At 38.5% G+C, this 19,029-nt stretch overlaps 1 protein-coding gene across 1 annotated transcript in view; it reads right to left on the reverse strand.

The window, feature by feature from the left end:
• The window catches only part of mid2 (midline 2), a 494,772-nt gene extending 481,313 nt beyond the window's left edge, over positions 1-13,459 (reverse strand). The window contains exon 1 of the mRNA XM_028816075.2: positions 13,380-13,459. The gene's annotated coding sequence lies outside the window, so the exon portion shown is untranslated. The remainder of the gene's footprint in view (positions 1-13,379) is intronic.
• Between the last annotated feature and the right edge of the window lie 5,570 nt (positions 13,460-19,029).

Consider the following 19,029-nt stretch of genomic DNA (forward strand, 5'->3'; position numbering starts at 1 on the left):
TTATTTCTTTTAATGTTGATGATTATAACTGACAACTAATGAAAGTCCCAAATTCAATATCTCGGAAAATTAGAATATCAATTAAGACCAATGCAAAAAAAGATTTTTAGAAATGTTGGGCAACTGAAAGGTATGAACATGAAAAGTATGAGCATGTACAGCACTCAATATTTAGTTGGGGCTCCTTTGGCCTGGACTACTGCAGCAATGCGACGTGGCATGGAGTCGATCAGTCTGTGGCACTGCTCAGGTGTTATGAGAGCCCATGTTGCTCTGATAGTGGCCTTCAGCTCTTCTGAATTGTTGGGTCTGGTGTATTGCATCTTCCTCTTCACAATACCCCATAGATTTTCTATGGGGTTAAGGTCAGGCAAGTTTGCTGGCCAATCAAGAACAGGGATGCCATGGTCCTTAAACCAGGTACTGGTAGCTTTGGCACTGTGTGCATGTGCCAGGTCCTGTTGGAAAATGAAATCTGCATCTCCATAAAGTTCGTCAGCAGCAGGAAGCATGAAGTGCTCTAAAACTTCCTGGTAGACGGCTGCGTTGACCTTGGACCTCAGAAAACACAATGGACCAACACCAACAGATGACATGGCACCCCAAACCATCACTGACTGTGGAAACTTTACACTGGACCTCACGCAACGTGGATTCTGTGCCTCTCCTCTCTTCCTCCAGACACTGGGACCTTGATTTCCAAAGGAAATGCAAAATTTACTTTCATCAGAGAACATAACTTTGGACCACTCATCAGCAGTCCAGTCCTTTTTGTCTTTAGCCCAGGCGAGACGCTTCTGACGCTGTCTCTTGTTCAAGAGTGGCTTGACACAAGGAATGCGACAGCTGAAACCCATGTCTTGCATACGTCTGTGCGTGGTTGTTGAAGCACTGATTCCAGCTGCAGTCCACTCTTTGTGAATCTCCCCCACATTTTTGAATGGGTTTTGTTTCACAATCCTCTCCAGGGTGCGGTTATCCCTATTGCTTGTACACTTTTTTCTACCACATCTTGTCCTTCCCTTCGTCTCTCTATTAATGTGCTTGGACACAGAGCTCTGTGAACAGCCAGCCTCTTTAGCAATGACCTTTTGTGTCTTGCCCTCCTTGTGCAAGGTGTCAGTGGTCGTCTTCTGGACAACTATCAAGTCAGCAGTCTCCCCCATGATTGTGTAGCCTACAGAACTAGACTGAGAGACCATTTAAAGGCTTTTGCAGGTGTTTTGAGTTAATTAGCTGATGAGAGTGTGGTACCAGGTGTCTTCAATATTGAACCTTTTCACAATATTCTAATTTTCCGAGATACTGAATTTGGGACTTTCATTAGTTGTCAGTTATAATCATCAACATTAAAAGAAATAAACATTTGAAATACATCAGTCTGTGTGTAATGAATGAATCTAATATACAAGTTTCACTTTTTGAATGGAATTACTGAAATAAATCAACTTTGTCATGATATTCTAATTTTATGACCACCACCTGTAGATATATATAGATATAGATACAGTACCTGTATCGTCAAACACATGCATATGGGAGCCAGCTACAGGGACCAAAATAAGGGAATTCCATGCCCGCCGGGGGGTGGCAGGGTTCAGTCAACCCTCTTATTTTGTCCTCACAGACCAGACATGGGAAGTTCTGCCTGAGTACGAAGACATCACTTCCTGTCCCAGCCCCAAGGATGACATCATTTCCTTAAATCTCCCTATAAAACCCAACTCTCTTCCTTCCTTCGGCAGCTCTATTATGGACTCACTTCTTGACTTTATTATACTGAAAACTTTACCTTTTTGCAGCCAAGGTCAAGTACATGGGTGGCTGCTCTAAATCTTTGTCTTGTATCGAGGCTCATTATTTTACAATATAGATATAGACATAAATATATTGTTCTGTACTAAGTTGCTTGTTGGTTTCATGGCCACTATCAATGGACCTTTTGTTATAAGTAAAAAATGCATTATATAGGGAAGCCATTTCGATAATGTACAGTAGTGCCTATAGAAAATTTTCACCCTTGAAAATTTTCACTTTTTATTGTTGTAAAACATTGAATTACAGTGGATTTAACTTGGATTTTTTTTTAACATTGATCAACAGAAAAAGACTCTTTAATATCAAATTGAAAACAGATCACTACAAAGAGGCGTAAATTAATTGGAGGTACGAAGAGTTTTGGTGAGTGTTGGGCTAGCATGCTCGGAGGTTGTGGGTTGGCTCTATGCTCCTAATTCTGTCTGCGAGCCTCTTGAATCCACCATCTTAGATAGTCACAACCGAAATGAGTAGGGTTAGGTGAAAAATGTGTTTTAAACATCCATCAAAAACAAAAGTGTTCAAAAGTGCAGTGCAACCATCCATCCATCCATTTTCCAACCCACTGAATCCGACCACAGGGTCACAGGGGTCTGCTGGAGCCAATCCCAGCCAACACAGGGCACAAGGCAGGAACCAATCCTGGGCAGGGTGCCAACCCACCGCAGGACACACACAAACACACCCACACACCAAGCACACACTAGGGCCAATTTCAAATCTCCAATCCACCTAACCTGCATGTCTTTGGACTGTGGGAGGAAACCAGAGCGCCCGGAGGAAACCCACGCAGACACGGGGAGAACATGCAAACTCCATGCAGGGAGGACCTGGGAAGCGAACCCGGGTCTCCTAACTGCGAGGCAGCATCCATAAATAAATAATCAATAAAAACTTTGTTCAGTAGTGGAGGTTAAAACAAGCCAAATAAACATATCCTTAAAAAACAAGGTTAAAATCACTACGCAGGGCACAATCTCTTAAAATTCAGTACCCAGTGCATCCCTTTAAAACTGATGTCTCCTCTGCTTAATCCACAAGGGATCCTGCAGACAGAGGAGACGTCCTGCTGACAGTCACACCTTTTCTCCCAGGTTTGGGTCCCTCCTGCCTTTTGTGGCCCTGGCAGGGTGCGGTGCTGAGCCTCTCCTCTCTGATTCCTGCTGTCCAATGTGTCACTCCAGCTCCCTACACACACTCAGTTTGAGCATTCCTCTTCAGCCCCTGAAAGTCGAGCCTTTGCTCCTCTAAGGGGCTGTCCTCCCAGCTGCCTGCCTCCTCTTCCCTGTACCGGCCTGCCTTTCTTCTCCTCTGTCTCTTTTCTCTCTTTCTATTTGTTCTCTTTTTTTCTGTCCCCTCCTGCCATGCAGTCTCCTTTTATATTTGGCTGTCCTAATTGGACACAGGTGTAATGTGCTGCCCACTCCAAGTTAATAATGAGGCACCTGACTGACGCTCACATTCACACATGTACATGCAATCAGCCAGGCACCCCAACCATCCCACGAATGAAGTGCCCGAGCGGAGCCGACACTTTACAGGGTGTGAATATTTATTTAAAATTTTCCCAATGCCACGGACCACTTACCACTCAAGGAAATAGAGCGGCTGCTGCACAGGACAAGAGAAGGACACTCTGGTGCTTAGATAGGAACAGAGAATCTCTATTACTTCGTATTTTGCAAATGTTTATATTACTACAATTATGTATGTTTGTTCTGTGCTTGCCATGTCTTATTTTTGTTTAACAGTCTTCTTTATTTAGCTGGGCCTCCTCCATTGTACCCCAAGTACTGTATTCAATGATATTGTTTTAAGAGGCCACATCCAAGGATTATTGGAAGAATGTGAGATGATTACATGGGCTTCAAACTGTTTAAAAGAGAACAAACAGATTAGTAACAAAAGAGGCAAAATGATCAGGCAAACTAAAGGGCAACACGAGAAGCAAAGTTGAAGGCAGAAAGGAGTTCAATAAACCAAAAACAAAACCTGACACTAGGGCCTACTAGTCTGAAAGCTAACTAACTGACTTTGGAATTATTTTTATTGAATTTCATCCAACTGATGGATGAGATATGTTGAAATCACCAAGATACTTTAGACAGTCAAATGCTGTGACATAACCGGTGAGACAATCATGGAAACGTGACAACGCTTAATGCATCATATAAACAAAGAATTAGATGGGAAATAAAAAGAAAAACTTTCAAAAAATAAATGTTAAAACAGAATCTGTACAATACAAAAAGGTAAAATAGATCAAAATATACGTATATACTGCATTAATTACTACAGATATATGCTACAGTATAACTCATATACTTTGGGTGCTTCTTCACAAAACTGCAATATATTGTAATTAACTTTGTTTCATATGCATCACATTACACTTAGGGCAGCATGGTGGCGCAGTGGTAGTGCTGCTGCCTCGTAGTAAGAAGACCTGGAGTTCACTTCCCAGGTTCTCCCCTTGTCTCCAGTTTCCTCCCACAGTCCAAAGACATGCAGGTTAGGTGCATTGGCGATCCTAAATTGTCCCTAGTGTTGTGCTTGATGTGTGGGTGTGTGTGTGTGTGCTTTGCTGTGGGCTGGCACCCTGCCCGGGGTTTGTTCCTGCCTTGTGCCCTGTGTTGGCTGGGATTGGCTCCAGCAGACCCCCATGACCCTGTAGTTAGGATATAGCGGGTTGGACAATGACTGACTGACTAACATTACACTTACCGACTTATCTAGAATCTTGTTACTTGCATTGCAAATATGTTTCTAAGCAAATAATATATAAATATTGTAAATGTCTTCAAGGGCAAGCATTCCATCTGACATAATTGTCACAATCTGTCTTTTTTTTTAATTTTTTCTTAATAGTTTCTTGGTATCTAAAAATTGAAACATTGTTTTGAAGGGTTTGAAGGTCAAAGAATTTAGTGGTTACATTTATTTGTTATTTCAACATGTTTTAACAAGGCTAAAAATTAAATTATTTTTCCCATGGCTCCATCTTTTTTTCTTACGAGTGTCACTATATTGAGACCTTTCTGTTGATGGTTCCTATGTCATTGCTAAGTAAGGTCAACCACAAGTGTACAGTGTGTGACTGCAGCAGGATGAAGGTATAAAGGTCGGTGTTGTGTACTGTTTGTGCATACAAGTTAAAAACCTTGTTTGATTTACTTTAAGTTTTATTTTGATTTCATCTGACAATCTATTTTCTGTCTTTTGACAAAGTTCTTCTGTTCGTCACAAAATACTTTACAAGTTTTTTGGCTCTAATGCTACACCCATAACTAAGATTTTGTTGTTTTGTTTGCAGCTTGTTTCTTTGACTCTGGTTTCGACCTGGGCCTTTCCATAATTCCAACTCCCATCTCCCGATTCCATTTTCATTTCAGACTGTTGATATTTTGTGCAGTCAGTACAATAACGTTTGAAGAGGTGAGTGTGACTACTTGATCGGCCTGATTTGTACTCACCATTGCTTACCATTTCTGCACAGGCATTGAGTACATTGTATTTTACAATGCTGTCAGATCTGCACTGGAGATGCATGTTATTTTACTACTTTTCATGTACTGAGGTTAACTTTCTCATTATTAAGAAATAAAGATTTTGAATTTATCTTTGAAACCTTTCAGTTCCACAACACACTAAAAGAATATGATTAACAGAGAGAAAGCAATTCTAGTTCAGTTCTAGAAGCTATAGCCAAGTGAATCATAATATCATGAATTACCAGAGTAGTTTGATTTTTGCTTAAAGTTATACATTATCTAGCAAGGACATCCAAGTACTGAGAATGGTATGATGTATTCATACCTCCAAAGTTACACTGGAAATTATAAAATTTATTTTGTTGTAATTTTAGCGTACCTCAATGCCATCTTTGTTTTGATGGGAGCCTATAGGTTGGGGCTGTGGTGCTGCATCCAGAAGTCACGATCAGTGCAGTCATCTCCACGATGCTACAAATAATTGCTATTTTGAATGTTTCACTGTCCAACTTTGTGGATAAAAAAAACAATCTCTGGCGTGTTTTGTTGTTCATATTCACAGTTGAAGACTATAGCGTGTTTCTTTGCTACAAGTTGCCTTCATCTCTGAACTTTGTTAGCTTGTTAGTTTTCTTTGTAAAGCCATTGCCAATATACTGATGGGCATTTCCTGATCTTTTTCTGCATCTGCTTATTAGTGCCGTAACACACAGCATGAATCTGGAAATTATAATATTTAAGTGTACACTAGCTACTTTAATATTTTGGTTCCTTCTGACGTTCAGGCTTTTTTCAAATGAAAAAAGTATAGTCGTTATGTGCCCTAATATGTAGTGTTGTATCTTGACATGCATTTCATTTCTTTGTCAAGTCACATCTCTTTAACATTCCCTTGAAAAGAGAGAAGACATCTGTGTACCAATAAGTCAGCTGAGTCTTTACCTTAATTGCTAGTGAATGTCAGTCAGTCATTTGCTAACCCGCGTAGTCCTGAACTGGGTCGGGGGGGGGGATTGTAGAGGAGACTATCCCAGCTAGTGCAGGGCATAAGGCACAAACAAACACTGGATAGGGCGCCAGTCCATTGCAGGACAAACACAAACATACAAACTAGGGCCACTTTAGGATTGCCAATTCACCTAACCTGCATGTATTTGGACTGTGGGAGGAAACCAGAGCTCCTGGAGGAAACTCATGCAGACACGGGGGAAAACATACAAACTCCATGAATGGAGGACCCAAAACGCGAACCTTGGTCACCTTACTGTGAGGCAGCAGCACAACCAATACACCATTGTGTCCCCCAGCTACGGAATGCAAGATTGTTAACTACAAAATGTAAATGCTTTCTATTTGATATCCACATGCCTTTTTTGAAAGTGGAAAGAACATTGAGATGGGAGAGAGACTTCAGGTAGCTAACCCACCTCAACAATATCTTGTCTGCTGGCTCGATTCTTGTAAGTTTTAGAATGGTTAGGTTAGTTTAATTTTTAATTATTAAGATGGATTCTTTTATTAAGAATTCTCGTTGCAAACTGAAGTCCTCTACTAGCTGTTTTATACGATTGAAATGGCACAGTGCTAATGTAAGTGACATAGTTTAGTTATTTAACCGCTGAACACATGTTCACTCTTTTTGTTTCTTTTTCTTCTTATTAGAATCCTGAAAGGATTTTTTTAAGCGTCATCCTTGTACTTTCCAATTGGTATACACTTGAAATCATTTAGCGAATAACTTCAAAGTAAAGCGGTTAGTAATGTAATTGCTTTTTCACAAAGTAATGAGTAAAGTAATCCTGTTCCAATATGGGAGAAGTGATTTGTAATGGATGACTTTCCTTGAGTAACTCCCCCAGCTCTTGTAATCACTAGTGTCTTTGAGATTCTAAATTTTTTCTGGCCTGGATGATTTATTTCCTTCTGAACTATTAAATCCTAATTTCCTTTTACTCTCTACAATCTCTAAATTATACATTATTTCTTTCTAATTCACTACATGCAGATTGAGGCAGGTGAAAATCCTAGGAAACTATGAATAGGATTTGTTTACTGTTTAGAGCCATTTCCTCTAGTTCTCCTTTTACATCAGTGTACTTATACTTTCCAATTTATTACAACACTTCCCCTCTAAACTTGTTGATTTCTTATTATTTTAACATAATTAAACTGCTTCCTGAATGTTCTCTTAACACTAGAATACTGAAATCACCAGTCTAGATTATCTTTTGCCTTTACAGCTACAATTCTCCCCAGTTGTCTTATGCCATTTTTTTTAAGTGTTACTCTTGTATTCTCATTGCTGCTCTTACTTGTCTTCTCATCAAAGAGGTGCCTTTTCTTCAACAATTCATTTCTTAACTCTTTACCAACAAATAGAAGAGCTCTGTTACATTTTTCACTAATTTTAATTGTTGGCGTAAACCTAATTTTTATTTTTTTTGTTCTTTATTTCGTCTTATACGATTTCTCGTATTAGAAATTTGTTAGTTTTCGCATACCCCTTGGGGTCAGAGCACAGGGTCAGCCATTGTACAGCGCCTGGAGCAATTACAGGTTAAGGGTCTTGCTCAAGGGCCCAGCAGAGTAGGATCTCTTTTGGCAGTGACGGGGATTCGAACCGGCAACCTTCAGGATACCAGCGCAGATCCTTAGCCTCAGAGCCACCACTCCTTTGCATCATATAAAAGCCCATTTCCATCAACCCCATTGCTCATCAGCCAAATCCACATCTCATTTAATTTAGGTGTGTTTGTGTCAGTGTCACGTCAAGTCTGTCTGTTTGCATGGCACATTTTAGCTCCTAGTGGACTGTGTTGACATTGGTACAATTATTCTTCAAAGAAATTAGTTGGGAGAGTTTAATTCTCATTGAGATATCACAAATAGAGCATTTTTTGCAATTTTAAACAGTCCCATTTAAAAGCATTGTTAAGATTTCAAAATCATTTGCATGATCTCAGTTACTTATTTGATAGCCACTCGAGGGTGAAACAGATCCCCAGTACAAGTGATTGAAACTCCAGCAGAGTTACAAGAACAGCTGACATGACAGAGAGTTCCCAGCATGGGCAAATCTCAACATATGGTGGATTTTAACTCTCCATTAGGTACTTCTTTCAAAAAAAATGTTATGTTTAAAGAATATGAACTGCAATTAGTTGTAAGCCCTCCACAGTCAACAACTAACAATAGTACATTAATAATCTGGTGCCTGCAAAAATATTTCAGCTAAGAAAAAGCATGTTGTGCTTGGTACAGAAATACATGTAAAATGTTATTAAAAATGTAGTTATGTACTCTATAACTAGATGTAATTATAATCTAATATATTCTATTACCATTGTTATAAAATATGTAATGAATTAAATTTTTGTAAATAAACCAAAATAAAAAGAAGGCTCCAACTTTCATAACAGTTAACTAATGCCGCATTCCATTTACTTCAGAGATAAAACAGATATCGGAGTGGAGAATGATGTCACACCCGAGTTGACTGCATTCCAGTGAAACATTCAGAAAAACAATACAGCCGCCTCTGGGGAAATCTTTGTTGTGCTTGCGCTTTTGGAATACAAACAACTACTGAACAACATCATGTGATATTTTGCACTTTCAAACACCATTGCAAAATGTTTGCAGACAGAGGTTGGACAGACCTGTGTGCATGACTGATTTAATGAGACACAAATAGACAAAAGTGCTAATAAACAGTATACAGTAATCCCTCCTCGATCGCGGGGGTTGCGTTCCAGAACCTCCCGCGAAAGGTGAAAATCCGCGAAGTAGAAACCATATGTTTATATGGTTATTTTTATATTGTCATGCTTGGGTCACAGATTTGCACAGAAACACAGGAGGTTGTAGAGAGACAGGAACTTTATTCAAACACTGCAAACAAACATTTGTCTCTTTTTCAAAAGTTTAAACTGTGCTCCATGACAAGACAGAGATGACAGTTCCGTCTCACAATTAAAAGAATGCAAACATATCTTCCTCTTCAAAGGAGTGCGCATCAGGAGCAGAGAATGTCAGAGAGAGAGAGAGAAAAAAGCAAACAATCAAAAATCAATAGGGCTGTTTGGCTTTTAAGTATGCAAAGCACCGCCGGACAAAGCAGCTGCAAGGAAGGGAGCAATTGTGAAGGTAGTCTTTCAGCATTTTTTAGAGGAGCATCCGTATCCTCTAGGCCAGTGTGCAAAGAATGTCAGAGAGAGAGAGAGAGAGACAGAGAAAAACAAACAATCAAAAATCAATATGTGCCGTTCGAGCTTTTAAGTATGCGAAGCACCGTGCGGGAAGCATGTCGCTTGACAAAGCAGCGGCACAGAAGCGAGCAATGTGAAGATAATCTTTCAGCATTTTTAGACGAGTGTCCGTATTGTCTAGGGGTGCGAACAGCCCCCCTGCTCACACCCTCTCCGTCAGAAGCAGAGAATGTCAGAGCAAGAGAGAGAAAGAGAGAAAAGCAAACAATCAAAAATCAATACGTGCTGTTTGATCTTTTAAGTATGCGAAGCACCATGCAGGAAGCATATCGCTTGACAAAGCAGCCACATGCAAGCCCAGAAAGGAAGGGAGCAATGTGAAGGTAATCTTTCAGCATTTTTTGAGGAGTGGCCGTATCCTCTAGGGGTGCAAACAGCCCCTGTGCTCACAATATATTTGAGGAGTTTTATTTAATACGTAATACGCGCTCTGGTTGGGTAGCTTCTCAGCCATCTGCCAATAGCGTCCCTTGTATGAAATCAACTGGGCAAACCAACTGAGGAAGCATGTACCAGAAATTAAAAGACCCATTGTCAGCAGAAATCCGCGAACCAGCAAAAATTCCACGATATATATTTAAATATGCTTACATATAAAATCCGCGATAGAGTGAAGCCGCGAAAGACGAAGCGCGATATAGCAAGGGATTACTGTAATACTATAGCTTTCACTAAATTTCACAGTATACGTCGCCATTTTGGATTGACATCAAAATTTAAATTCAGACAAATTCAGATTTGAAAGATCAGTCACCAATTTCTTAGTAGGAAATCCGACTTGTGGGGTTTGTTCCAGTTGAACATTCCAACTAAGAACTCAGAAATTCTGACTTCTCAGTTCAAATGGAATGTGGCATAAGTTCCTGAATGCACCTAAATATTATTCCATTCTCACATTTTCTAACTTGTTTCTTGAAGTCTTACTTTCATTTGTGTGATGTTTTCTCCAGGACTCGGAACAAATCCAAATCGTATTATGTGATATCATGGACTGTTGAATTCTGCTTTGTACTTATAATATTTCTATTGAGGATTACTTGTGTTCTGTTCTGTGTATTGTATTGTATTGACCCCCTTCTTTTGACACCCACTGCACGCCCAACCTACCTGGAAAGGCGTCTCTCTTTGAACTGCCTTTCCCAAGGTTTCTTCTATTTTTTTCCTACTAGGATTTTTTTGGGGAGTTTTTCCTTGTCTTCTTCAAGAGTCAAGGCTGGGGGGCTGTCAAAAGGCAGGGCCTGTTAAAGCCCATTGTGGCACTTCTTGTGTGATTTTGGGCTCTACAAAAATAAATTGTATTGTATTGTATGTTTGCCATTCTAAATTAAAATAGTACAGTAATTTTTACCAAAATTTTGTAAACTAGTACATTTTACAAACATTTGATCCTAACAGTTTCAAAATCTCTATAATTTGGATTGCATCTCATTATTAGAAAATATGAAGTCTGAATTGGCTTATCTTCTTGTTGTTGGCTTTGACATACTGAGATTGGTTAGATGTGTCAGTTCCTGCACTTCATTATTTTCTTGGTGATTTTTGATTCTCATTTCTTTAGTCGCATATTACTCTAATATGCCCTTTAAACTTATTTTTCATATTACTTTAAAGCACTTTGAACTACTTGATGAGCATTGGGCCTGAGCCCATGATAATCAACATACAATTTGTTCAGTTGGGACCTTTTCAGTCTCATACGGATGTGAATGGGTGGTCAGAATTAAGACTGTGGGACAAATGAGGCACAACAAATTACTTACAATGTTCAAAAAACTACAACAAAAAATTAACGTGAATATGAAATAAGCCATCACATTGAATCAATTTTGTCTTGTTTACATATTGAAAATCCAACCAGATGTTCTGTTGATTTTGTGGCCAGTAACAGCTTTGGTAAAATCATTTACTATTTTGACCACTGGGGGGGGCACCTCAAACCCCCAAATACAAGACACAACTACACAGACAACAGTTCTAGGTTAAAAAAGACTTATTTTTATTTTCTTTTGTACCTTATCCAAGGCTTCATCTCGATCAAAACCACAACAACCACAATTCTGTTGCTGTTCTGTTTTTCTCATCCCACTCCTCCCCAGGTGGGTATTGCCTTCTTCTTCTCCTGACTCCAACTTGCCTGGCTGAAGTGGAGCAGCTTCTTTTATGCTGTACATGGAAGTACTTTTGGTGCTGCAACATTGCACCCATGAAGCACCTCACATTCAGACAGAATGTGAGCCTCCTTCCGACAGCCCGGATACCAGCCAATTCATATCCTCTATTACACTACATATAATTGGTCTCTGTTAAGACTATGAAAAAGACACAATGTAACTTGAGTACATTTTTCAAGAGGGGAGGTCCGTGCCTCTTACAACATATGTAAGTCCAAATGCCCTCACACCAGAGTTATTTTGTTCCACCAACACACCCAACTGTTTAACGAGAAACTAGATGAGCGAGAAGAAACCTGAAGCAGGAGGTACAAATCTGGAGTGCAGATTCCTTGAGAAAATAAAGCCAATGACAATGACAACATAATGGATTCATGTGTCAGCATTTTTAATCAATGGAAGAATATGAGCTCTTAACAACCACAAAACACTGCACAAGATCACAACCTTGTAGGTATTCAGTACTATGTAACTACAGAAAACTGAACCGTTCAGTCCTGGAATACGTGTTCTGTAATTATGCTTTGTGTTATGACCCAACAGGTACCACTGCTGGGTACTGATTAGTGTTTTCACCTCACTTCACCTGGGCTCTTTTTCAGTTTCAGGATGGAGTGCCCATGTGTGTTCATCTTACAAGTTCCCCAGTCTTTTAGGGTTCCTGAATTGTCTCATTGGAACTGTGTAAACTCTGAGATGATCCTTTTTTCTGATAACCAAAGATTCCTACACTCCACATCATTATATTTGGAAAAGTAAGTATGAAAGTCAATGTCTGCTTCATTCACACAAATCAGCCTTATGTGCCATGTCCAGAATTTTAGTCAGATCACTTTTATGTCTTTTGTTCATCCTTATGAAATCTACATGATAAAGGTTCAGGCTGCGTGCAGAGAATTCATTACCAAAATGGATGATCATAGTGCTTGGCCTACCTTATAGGATGAGTTAAAACAAGATCCTCCAATTAGGGTCAGGGCCATCTTACCAGCATCACAGGCCCCTGGGTAAAGTAGTGCGCTGGGGCCCCTATTTTGATAGCAAAACAGAAATATATATTGGCATCAGAAACATCGTGAGCCCCTATGTTCCTGGGGCATGACGCCAGTGCCCTTTGTGCCCATATGTTAAGATGGCCCTGATTAGGGGGTTGTGAAGGTTAACTGTCGAGATTAGTGAATAGTGATCCAACTGTGCTGAACTGAGAGATGACCATTAGTGGTGAGTGGACTGGTCTGCACTGAATACACATTGAACAGTGAGGTGGTTATTTCTTCAGTCTCAGAGTACTGCAATGCGGTCTATTTTTACATTTTTATGTAAGAAGAAAAAAACAATGCAATGCCAAATATAAAATGTTAAAAGTTGCAAAAAAACTCAAAAGATACAAATAAGGCTCTAAACCGGTGTACATTTGCCAACAGCAGTAAAGGAAAGTGAAAAATAATACAGTCTAAATTTCTCCAGCCACAAAGATAAGGAATTGGCACTTGACATGAACAGCATACAGATGTTTCCAATTATAATTGCGAACAGTACAGGAATAAATGGCTGGCAAGTAAAAGAATTCAAAGCATTTTTATTTCACAAAGTAAATTTAAAATGAAAAAAAAATAAAAGAGAAAACTCACAGGAACATAAAGGTGAAGATGATCTGCTTCTTTCTTCCTTCAGGGAGGTATGAACTTGTAGGCGTCAGTTTCAAGACAGCTGAGTTCTATCCATGGGGCAGCGAATGCTAAGCATAAATGAAAAAGAACCTTCGGTCATTTGGAACATTTGGCTGTTAAGGAGTCAGTGTTGGACTTAATGTTTTTAGAACAATACATCATAAAGCATTTTTACTTTAATTTTCCATTGTTACAAATGAGAGGAGACACTTTACATCTACATAACTTGGCTGGATAGTTAAAAGTTAATTTGTCCTTTGGCTAAATTTAATTCTTAATTACGATATAGTCAAGCTTAGATTAGAATAGTGTGACCAGGCATGCTGAAGCTTAAGGAGGAATTCTTGACATGAATCAGGAGACATTACAATGTTACCTTTTTCAGAAGTGCGATAATGGATACGCATTAGATGAGAAGGAAAAAAGGAGTAGGTAACACAACATGACATTCTCAAAACCACAGGTTCATGAAAAACTAGAGCTCATCCTTTTCACTAGAGGCAAGCCCTTTGATATGGCACTAGTTGAACACAAGACTCACTCCCGCACACATCCTCGCTCAAACTCCCATAGGAGCCATTTTGGAATCACCAGCTAACCTAACCTGTACATCCTGGGAAATGTGCAACGAAAGCTGAAGTGCAAACCAAAATGAATTCTGTAGCTAGACATTACAAAACACATGAGAGATCCATCCATCCATCCATTTTCCAACCCGCTGAATCCGAACACAGGGTCACGGGGGTCTGCTGGAGCCAATCCCAGCCAACACAGGGCACAAGGCAGGAACCAATCCTGGGCAGGGTGCCAACCCACCGCAGGACACCACATGAGAGATACCAAACCAATAACAATATGAAATGCCAAGAGCAAATAGATAAGATGTACAAAGAATAATCTTGTCCAAAATTTCACTTTCTCGTATATTAAAATGGCGGAGCTTGAGTAATAACCCTGAAGTACTGTATCTTCCATCAGACAAAGGTGCAAATATACAGTATTGAGCCAACACAGTTTCAACTAAGTCAGTTATGACAGGTTTACATTCATAATCTTCATGCACTGTTTCCCACAATGTAACAATGAAGGAATCCTGACTGTATTTTTATAATTTTTTTAATTTTATGTTTACATTTTATTTTCTTATTTTATAAATAATGGATTTCTAAGCCAGATCTGCTTTGATTCTTTGCTATAAGCAGAAAAGAAATAACATAAAAAACTTCTTAAATGTGCATACACTTTTCGATTGCTGCCTTGTTTGAACTTAATGGCTCCGCATTTCTTATATTTATTATTGCTGATGTGTTCTTAATCCAGATAATATTTCATCGTATCACCGTGTTCTGCACCACCACCAGCAGATCACAGTTCTATGCAGCCGCCTGTGATGTCAGAATGAAAGAGGATACCACAAAACATCAGCAAACTACTTTTACATGGTCTTTTTATGTACTTAGGCACAATGCCTAGTGGGGTCTTACTGGTATTTTTGTCTGGAAGATTTATTCTTTTTTTTTGCCAACTTTTACATTTTTTTTCTGTTCACCCTGGCCATCTCATCTTATCAACAGACTACCACTTAGAAACTTGAATTAAAAAAAAAAATTCTATATTTTAAGGACTCTATGTCTCTTAATTATATATCTTTCTTATGTAAGTGTGCATAGTTTATTTATTTTTGTTCACTATTTATTTCTTATTATTCTTATCTAAATCTAACTTGTATAAATGAAAATGTGCCATAGAAATAAATGTTGTTGTCTTTGATCCAGATCCAAACTTTACAATTATCATAATTACTTCTGACACTTTCATGAGCAGCCATCTGCAACAGCAGCTCCTGTGTTTGCTTGTCTTTATTATTGCTTGTTATTGTTGGCTACTTTTTTGGATAAAATGGACAACCGACAATGTAAGGAAGGACTTGCACTCACTTACACCTGACAGCAGTTGCTGGATTTGCACTTTTTGTCTGCCAGAGCACCGGAGTAAATAGCTGGGCAGCCATCAGAGCTACTGTGTAGACACCGGGGAAAGATAGAGTCAGAACTGAAGAAGCAGCTCCCATGAGGGGGAAGCCCACTACTTGAGCACAAGTTACAACAAAACACCAAGAGTTATTTAGAGTGGTGGCACTGAGGCTAAAGATCTGTGCTGGGATCTGGAAGGTTGCCAGTTCAAATCCCATTACTGCCAGAAGGGATCCTACTCTGTTGGGCCCTTGAGCAAGGCCCTTAACTTGAAAATTGCTCCAAAAGTGCTGTACAATGGCTGACACTGTGCACTGATGTCAAAAGGTCATGCAAATAGACAATCTCCCCTTAGGGATTAATAAAGTAAATCAAAAAAGTACTACTCTACCTTGACACTTTTATCAAGATTACTGGGATTTAGACAATCTGCCTCACATACTACCAGTCTGGGTTAGATTATGAAGTGTAGATGTGTCTGTGGTATTAATCATTTATTTATTTAAATAGATTAAGAAGGGAGTTGAGTAATGCTAGATACATTTTTTGAGATCTGACCTGTACCAATTTTTGTGTAAACAGGCCATTTTTGTGTGAGGGGACAGTGACTTTAATATGCCTCCTAATGCACACCGTATGTCACAGATGACATAAATGACAGAAACAGTAGATGGATGTAACAAAGCATAGAAACAAGGGTGTTAGAATCATAATTTTTAATTGATGGCCATCTCAGTGGGAGCCCAAAATAAGATATATAGAGTGAAAATGTTAAGCAGTCTTCAGTAAAGATCTATGTGTGTCATAATTTGTAGTCTAAAATGGAATGCAAAAAAATAAATTTTCTCATGATTTACACAGCATAGCAATTTAAAACAATTAATACTGAAACATTTCTATAAGGTCTGGTTCTCCATAAATAAAAACACAAAAACTTAATATCTGAAGAATCTGAATAACACAACACAGTTAATGCAGATTTTGGGGGGGAAATAAAACAATGAACCGCGGAGGTGAATTATAATAGATGGCATGAATTCACTTTTATGATGATAAATGTCTTTTTCTTTTTAAATATCTTCTCCGCGCCTAAGGGATCCCATAATTTCTATGCATAAAAAATTTATTTTTTATATTTTTTTGTTAAGTTAATGCATTATGTATGCAAAGCATCCCTGTGACAATCAAAGTAAATAATTTGAGACCTAGGAAATTATTATGGAAAAATCTGCTTTTTGTTTTACATTGTATTCTGTAATAATTTAAAGTGGTGCCTTTAAACATGACTTGATGCATTAACTTCATATTTAAACATTATTGATGTTACATTATTTGATCCATTTTCTACTCAGGTGTTAAATTTGCAGTTTTATTATGTTACGATGTAACAGAGAAATATAAATAGGCTACAAAGAAAATAATTTTTGTTTATTACTTTTCATTTATACAGAGCCATGCCTAATGAATACAAAGTAATTTATTCACTTGTGACTGAAAAAGAAATACAGCAAGAAAACCAACGGTCCAGTAAAAGCAGAAAAAATACTTTAATAAACAACTACTACTGAAGCAAAGGCAGTGCGAAAATGCGAGACCCATTGTAAGCAGGGTGAGACATTTAAGGATAAATAAAAGAAAAACAAAACAAACAAAAAAAACCAAGAAATAACAGGTCAGAGCAAGTGTTGAGGAGATTCTCGCCAGCAATTAATTACTGGCAACCAGGAACATCTCTTAAAAAAAGTGAAACAAAAGGTAAAAAATGTCAGTAAACAAGAGTGCAGCTGCCACAAAAGGCAGTGGAAATGTACTGAGGATGGAAAACGCCAACTAAACGAGAGTCAGCAGCAGACCTAGATCTCTACAAACATGGAAGGAAGATGACAAATGAGGATCGCATGTTTTGGCAGCAGCCCATCATGGGTTACCACTTTTAGGCTTGCTGCTTTATACTTGAAGAATTTTTAATTTGTAAAAAAAAAAAAGTTGTGTTTTATTGGAGTATAAATAAAAAGAAACAACCCATAGACAAAATGAGAAGCATAGCTTTTAGTGGAGAATAAATAGATTTCAAGTTTTAATTATAAATAATTAGGTGTTAAGCTCATTGTTATGCACTTGCAAATGCGTACGCTTGGGCATTGTTTATTAAAGGAATGATTTTAAAATGTAAAGAGCAGTGCTTATTTCTGCTGCTCCACCAATTCAAGGACTTTGGTCCAAACTCGGGTTTCCTCCTGGCACATCAGGTTTTATTAAAAAGGCCTGCATTGTTGGGTTCGTTGTGTGTGTGGATTTGTCTGCCCTGTGATGCACTGGGGGGAGACTTCGATCCTCATCTCTCTGTAATGGAAAAGACCATTCAGAAAATGGGTGGATTCATTATTCATTACCATGCCTCTGATGACAGGAGTTCATACATGGAGTTTGGCACTTATTTTTTGACATAACTATGACTGAACCCATCAGAGAAATTTTAAAAGGAGTCTAACAGATAGATATCTATTTGCTGATTTCTGACTCCGTGTTTTTTTGATATTTTTAAAAGCTTGTGCTGATTGTATGCAATATTACTGAATAAAATAAAAATAAAAAACTTCTAGCATCTAATTACTTTATTCATAGGAAGACTTCATCAGCTTTTAGTCAGTTGGGTGTACAACTGCAAAACAACTTCTTTATTATTTATTCTAACAATTGTTAAGGTAGATAGGCAACTCAGAAAGAGTCAGTTAAAATGATCTAATATTAAGACAATCAACACATGACTGCCCCTTGGGCCTAATGATACAAACATCTTGGTTTCCCAACACAGCCTTCAAAGATATCTAAAGAAAAGCCCACCTCTTCATGTCCACATAGGCTTTCTGCCGCTCACCTTCTAACTCCAATCTCAAAGCATTCTTAGAAAGAACTTCCTGGTGGTATGCCTTGCAATGCCCTAGAACAGGGGTAGGCAACGTCGGTCCTGGAGTGCCACAGTATGTGCAGGTTTTTGTTCCAACACAGTTCCTTAACGAGAACTCAATTATTGCTGATGAAGCACATATTGCTTAAGTGACATTTTAATGCTTCATTTTAGTGGTCTCGCTTGTCAAGGTTCTCCAACCTTAATTGCTTATTTCAATCTTAAACTGCTGCATTCAGTGTTTTAATTGCTCCTTATTAGCAATAAGATGTAAAAGACAAAGCAGCCAGCAGTTCTCCAGATAGCTTTTTTCCAATTACATCTGTGTGTGTTCATCATGCACGGTTTGATTTAATAAAACACTTAATAGAAAAATGTGACAGACTGAAAATGATCTGTTTTAGGCTTCAAATCATTTGGATGATATCCTTGGAAAGGAAAAAAATCTACGATATAAAAGCCTTACATTGCACAGACTAACAAGCTATAAAATTAAATAAGGTCTGAGATTGGCAATGATTGGTTTCTAATTAAGCAATTGGGTTGAATGAAAACCTGTAGCCACTGCGGCTCACCAGGACCGACATTGCCTACCCCTGTTTTACATCTTATTGCTAATAAGGAGCAATTAAAACACTGAATGCAGCAGTTTAAGATTGAAATAAGCAATTAAGGTTGGAGAACCTTAACAAGCGAGACCACTAAAATGAAGCATTAAAATGTCACTTAA

The sequence above is a fragment of the Erpetoichthys calabaricus genome, chromosome 12, assembly GCF_900747795.2.
Source record: "Erpetoichthys calabaricus chromosome 12, fErpCal1.3, whole genome shotgun sequence".
NCBI classification, from domain to species: domain Eukaryota; kingdom Metazoa; phylum Chordata; class Cladistia; order Polypteriformes; family Polypteridae; genus Erpetoichthys; species Erpetoichthys calabaricus.